Source organism: Arachis ipaensis, chromosome B02, assembly GCF_000816755.2.
Source record: "Arachis ipaensis cultivar K30076 chromosome B02, Araip1.1, whole genome shotgun sequence".
Classification (NCBI taxonomy): domain Eukaryota; kingdom Viridiplantae; phylum Streptophyta; class Magnoliopsida; order Fabales; family Fabaceae; genus Arachis; species Arachis ipaensis.
The window spans coordinates 92,580,270-92,587,411 of record NC_029786.2 but is presented as its reverse complement, the minus strand read 5'-3'; positions in this window follow the sequence as shown (position 1 = coordinate 92,587,411).

Sequence of the window (7,142 nt, the reverse complement as noted above, 5' to 3'; positions counted from 1 at the left end):
AAGTATATACTTTAAAATTTTTCAAATTTTAGATAACAAATATTAAAATTAATTATTAGTAAAAAATTAAACTCTTTCGTATAAAAATAATAACTAAAATATTTATTATTTAAACTTTTATCTGTTGTGACTTTTTTGTAAAAATAGTTTGATTCTATAAATTTGTTGTGCCATAATCTATAATATCAAAATAAAACTAACATAATTTTAAAAAATTTATATTTATATAATGTTATTACGAAAAAAACTACTAAACTGTAATTTAATCCCAAAAACAAAAGTTGATCTCTGAACCTAATTGGTTATTCTAATACACAAAACAAGAGCAAATTGAAGGTTATCATGATTGGAGAAAATTAAAATAAGCATAATATGAGCTGTCCGCGTTTGAAATCGGGAAATACTGAAGGATCAGAGGAGACTTTGACATGCAGCCGAAAATTCCATGCAACCCTTTGGAGTATATTTTAACCGAAGATTTCATTAGTTGAAAACGAAAATGAAAATGTCAAGAGAACCACTAGATATAGGGCCGTACATGGATAGGATAATATTTGTATATCGGCGGTAATTATCTGTATTCGATTTAATTTTTGTGGATATTATCCGATCTACAGAGCCATCAGATCGGATCAGATTCTATCCGCATTATGGTAAGATCGGATTACAGATTTAGCAGTGATATTTGCGGATCTGATCCACAAATCCACATATCCGCACTTCTTATATAAATAGTATAGTTTAACAAAGTAAACACTAATGTGATATGAATTTTAGTGTGTTATTTTATGAATTTTATGATACCTTGTTTTTAATTTTTTATGTTATACTTCAACTTAGAATAATTAAACTTAAATCTTGTGTTATTACTTATTTTTTGTTATTCAAGAGAACTTTTATGGATAATATTTTAAGAGTAAATAGGCTCAAACAGGTAAAAAATAAATTTTATAAATATTTTTTTGTAAAAATAGCCAAATAAAATCTTAAAATAATTTTTTTAATTATGCAGATATACCCGATATCCGATCCGATCCGATTCGCAAGTATGCGGATCGGATCTTGCCTGAAAAAATACGGATATCGTATCCGATCCGATCCGATGAGTACAGTACGAATCGAATAGAATTTTAGGCTATATCCGATCCGATCCGATCTGTGTGCAGCCCTAACTAAATCCAATAATAATATAAAAGAAATTGAGATTTCAGAGTAAAAATGAATTACAAACATTATTTTATATTTTTTCGAATGATGAACTTGGCTGTTTCATTTTATTATTAATTAAGGAGTAACAGCAGAAGCGAGTATCTGTAATTAGAAAGAAACTATGCTCATACTAATAATAAACAACTACTGTTTCAGTTCATAAATACGATAATTTCTTCTACAATCACACTATAAAACTAATAATATAACAACCAATTTCAATCAACACATTAAAAATAAAATGCCTAAAAAAATTTTGAACGTTCTTTTTAGTATAGTTATATATGTTTTAAAATTAGCTATTTCAAATGTTTTTTTGAAAATGTAAATTATGAACATTGTCAGTAAATTTAGGCATATAATGGTTCTCAATATTTTTTCGGTTGTACATAATAATATTAAAGAAATATCAAAATTTATTATTTTTTATTATAAATTAATCATTAATATTTAAAAATATTTAAAGATATAGAATAAAATAAATTATTAAATTAACCACTAAATAATAACAAAAAAAACAATAAATTATAATGCACTTAACATTTCTCTTCTAAAAGTCGTGGCATTGCAATTTGCAAGTAGCATAAAGAATTTAGAGGTTAGCTAAGATGTCCGCATTCAGCCATCCACCCACCATGTCCAATAACCATTGACCACAGAATCCTTCTTCCACTTGCATAAAAAAAAGGCATGCAACTCCCATTCCCTTTCATAATTGATCATCGATCTAATAATATTAATATTAAACTACTCTCTTCTACTTTAACTCGGTACAACAATAAAAAAAAATCTTGTAACCCACAAATTCAGCCTAAGAAAATACATAAATTTAATTATAATTTTAGTATTTATTATTTTATCTTATCTTATCTTTAGAGCTTGTTTAGGTGAACTTCTAAGAAAATATTTTTTTTCGAGTTATCTTTTTTTAAAAAATTTTTTGGAAAAGTAAAAGTAATTTTATGTTTGGGTATTTCATGCAAAAAGATTTTTTTTATTTATCAATTATGTTTGGGTATAACGATATAAAAGTACTTTTTTGTTTATTTATTAGATGAAAAACATCTTTTTTTTAAGAGAAAAAGATCTTTTAAAAAAAGATATAAATTACAGCTTCTCAAAAAAGATATTTTTTTAATTTTTCTAGTACTTTTACTTTTACTACTAGAAATTTGTCAAACGCACTAAAAAATAAAAAAAAATCTTTTTTCATTGAAAAAAATTTTTTTTATCAAAATAATGGCGCCCAAACAAATACTTAATTGTTCTTATCTTTATCTTTATTTACTTTTATCTTTTTCAATCAATCAATCAAGAAATACAAAGTATCTTCTCTTCTTTTCTTATTCTTTCACAATTTTATCAATTAACAAAGCTAGTTAATTTGATGAGTTCAAGGCGGCGCTCATCTGCTGCATCAGAAGCGAGTAGTTTCGCATCCAATCGTGCCTACTGCGATTATTCTCCGAGCCACTATGTCCGCAATACTACTACTACTAAGCCATCAAGTTCCAGGAGCTCAAAATCCTTCTACGCAACTGCTGCCTCGGGATCAAGTTTTGCATCTAACCGTGCCGTCCGGAATTTTTCCCCGGCAGTTGATTCTAACCGCCGCTTCACATCCACTCCTGTTGTCCGTACACCTCCACTTTCTAGTATTTCTGAGACGGGTTCTGGTTATAGCCGCTTAACATCCGATAGCTCTGCTGACTCGGTATGGAGTTTTGCATCTAATCGTGCTGTTCATAATTATGACCCCACATCAACTCCTATCCGGAATTCTAACCGCTTGACACGTGATCCTTTTCGCCGTAGTATGGGTTCTTATTGGCACTCAACATCATCAGATTTTGCGTCTAATAATCTTGCCGTCCACGGTTTTGAGAGGGGTTCTTGGCACTCAACATCATCCTATAATAAACCTGTTGCCTCGGAACCAAGTTTTGTATCTAATCGTGGTGTTCGCCGCTATGCTCCACCATTGAGTTCTACTATGAATTCTAGATTGTTAACATCTAATGGCTTTGTCCATAGTACTACTCAACTGCCAAATTCTGATGAAACAGGTTCTAGGCACACAACCACCACCTATAGTAATTTTATTCACAGTTCTGAGCCTCTAGAGAATCCAAGGAACGATTCCAGCCACCCAACATCCGATAGTCGTCATTGTGATCTTGTTTCTTGGCCATTGGATGCAGGGATTGATTATTCTAGACTCCAAACAGCAGATAGTTATGCCCGTGATCCTTTGCTACCGAAAGCTACGAACAATATCTAGCTGCTCTTTGTCATTTATGATCTTTGTCTTCTGTATTGTGTTGCTGTGGCTTTTCAAATGCCATGTGTGAGGTATCGTAGGTAAGGCTTTGTTTAGAGTTTGAAGACTCTTGTTTTTCTATTTGAAATTTCTTTACAGGATAGTATAGGTTTGTCTATCATTCCTTTTTGTTAATACTGTATATTTATACGATCTCCCTTATGTTTGTCAAAATTTATACACGGATTTTATAAAGATGGCATAAATTTAACTTACAAGGAAAATATTTATAGTGAAAATATTTATAGTGACATTATTTTTGATGACTAAAAATAGTATAAGAATAAAATGATTCTCTCTTTCTCTCTTAATTTTTTATGATTACTTTTATCAAAATAATTTTTTTTAATTATTTTTATAATTATAATTTAATATTATTTTTATTTTTAAAAAATAATTTTTTATAATTATTTTTATAATTATTTTTACTAAAATAATTTCCCTTCTTTTTCTCTAGGAATATGCCACTTTGAAGAGTTATACTTTATATTAATTTTTGAGTAAAATATTGTTTTTGTCCCCAACGTTTGGGGTAAATCCTATTTATGTCTCTAACGTTTAAATCGTTTTATTTGTATCCCTAACGTTTGTAAAAGTGATTCAATGTTATCCTGCCATCAATTACACATCATGAGCGCTTTAGTTTAAGTTTTAAAAATCTCTTCTTGAAGTTAGAATACAAATGTCTATGATAGAATCGATGATCCACTCCGAAAAATAGCTCGTCAAAAGTTGAAATTAATTCCTACAACATTTACATAATTCACTTTTCTAGGGACATAATTGAATCTAAACACAAATAATGGGTATAATATTAAAATCGAACACATCCAAGTGAGACCTAATTGAGAATGAATACATCCAAGTGAGAATAATTGAAAAATATAATCTGATTTGTTAGTATAATTGATAGTAGGATAACATTGAATCACTTTTATAAACGTTAAGGATATAAATAGGACGATTTAAACGTTAAGGACACAAATAGGACTTACCCTAAACGTTGGGGACAAAAACGATACTTTACTCTTAACTCTTTCAACATCAAAAGTCTCATTTATGACTCTTTAGATGCTAATGAGTCAAAGAATAATTTTTAATGAATTTTTAAAAATCATTTATTATTTCATTTTGAATTTATAAATTCATAAAAATGTAGATTTTTAGAATTTGAACTAAAATACAAAATTTGAATTTATATTTTTATTTGTTTTGCTTTTTTTATATTTTATTTAAATCTAAATTCGAGTATTTTTATTGATATTTATATTTTAAAGTTAATGAAGAATAAATCATTTATACAAGTAGTAAATCATTTCGTGTTCAGCTCTATTAAAGTTTCCATTTCGCGTGTGTCAGTCACGGATTGCTCCATTTTGTGGCTGGTATACATGAGTTGTTCCATTTCGTGTGCACCTTCCTTAAAATTGAGGCTAATTCCATTTCGTAAATGCATGGCATAAAATGGCCATGCGCATTTCAGGAACACTTTTGAGACATACGCATTATGGAAAATAATGTTTTTTCCATGCGTATATAAATAAAAAACCCAAATATTAGATCCTAAACTCTAAAAAGACACTTGTAATTATGATAAGGAAACAGGAAAGATATTTTTAAATTCACTTTATACTTAATAAAATATTTTTTATTATATTTAAACCTATTATAATTATTTTAAATTCACAACTAGAAAATTGCTTAATACAGACAGATTTATACACAGATTTGGTCTTTATTATCGACGGATTTTTAGTTACCGACGGTGTCCCTCTGTAAAAGTCTCGTCGAAAATTATTTACCGACGAATTTTTTCCGTCAAAAAATTACCGACGAATTTTTACCAGTTACCAACGGATTTTTCCTCGGTAAATTCTCCCCTCCATTTTCCTGAAACGTCAAACTTTTCGAAGGATTTTTCGTCAGTAATTGGCAACAGATTTTTCAACAGATTTTCCGTCTGTAATTGAAACCTTGAAAAATCATCCCACACTCTAAATACAGACAAAAAATCCGTTTATAAATCTGTCAGTAAGGTAAAATAGAATTTTTTTTATATTTTTCTATTGCAAAATAAACTTATTTTCATATAAAATAAATATAAATTTAAACAAGTTCATCATATTATCAAGCAAAAAAAGAAATACTATAAACAAACAAGTCAATATAATTCATTTACGTCATATAATTAAAAAAAGTTGAAGCAGAAGTAATGAATATCATTTACATCATATAATGAATATCATTTACATCATTCCACTCTCATACAACTTCATTCATCGAATTAATCTAATTACTTTATAAAACTAACTTACTCACATGAATTGGAACAATAAAGTTAAAAGTATTATCAAATTATGTGTCAGTTGTTGAAGTAGAAGTAATGCCTCAGGTATTAATCTTGTAGTCAAAGCTTTTCCAGTTGGTAATACAGCCAATGCTTGCTGGCGAAGAATTTGGTTTTCTGACTCTGGATTGGAAATTTTTTCCTCCGATCTATATAAAGAAAATTGTGAAAAATCTGAAGACTGTTTTTAACAGCCCACTAAACAGGAATGACACATAATCACAGCCATGACCAATTAAAAGCGACAACGAGAAAGTTCGGAGAAAAATTGAAAAAAATGTTCAATTCACCTATACAAGTGCATCAGGGCAAGATTAAAAAACAATTAAGAGAACTCTTATAGGAGATGATGTCTTCTCTAAAATTAACCCATCTACAAGCTAAAAGGTAAACAGAAGTTTTAAGACCTGTTTCATCTCCACATGGTAACAAAATCCACCTATTCAAAACAAGAATGAACAGAGTTATGAGATCTAAAAATTCCTTACTAAGTATGGTAAGGATGACACTCAGCATATTCAGTTAGAGACGTACTCTTCGTTAATAACACGCTCAAGCGCATCATCATCTTCAAACCATTGCCGTAATTGGTCATTTGCCTGCATGATAATCAAATGACACTTTAGAATCCATATCGCAACAAACCTAATAGATATGACTATATAAATTACCAGATAAAAAAACTTCTGAGCAGCAAAAGTACAAAAGTAAATTTTGAGCAACGTACTTTGTCTGAAAGCCTACAGCTTAATGGCCTCCCTTCAAGTTTAGAGCTGCAACAATGTTACAATATCTTTATGTATTAGGTAATCAGTTGGCACAAATCAACAAGTAGTTGATAATGCAATATAATATTTCTCCTGATTAGCACCAAATAGAAACATTAACATTGTTTCCAATGTTATCAGTTTGCAGGAACTCTCATTATCCATGAAGTTTTTCAATTGGCTCGTATACCTAACATGCAGTTATGCTGATTTCACCAAGTGAAGGTTATTAGAAAAAGGATAGTGAACTCTTGGCATTACCTGTTGCCCCCTAAGACCCAGCTTAACATAGTAGGCATCATGATGTCGACGAAAAATCTTCATCCAACCCTTCCAGGATGTGGTATCCGGAACTTGGTCAAGAACTGAAAGCGATAATGAGATAGAAGTGGCACGCATAGATATCAATTTGAACTGTCAACTTCTCTGAATTCTGACTTATCTCGTTAGTAAGAAATTCCTACCTCTAAAGGACCAAGACCAACACCCAAATATGCCT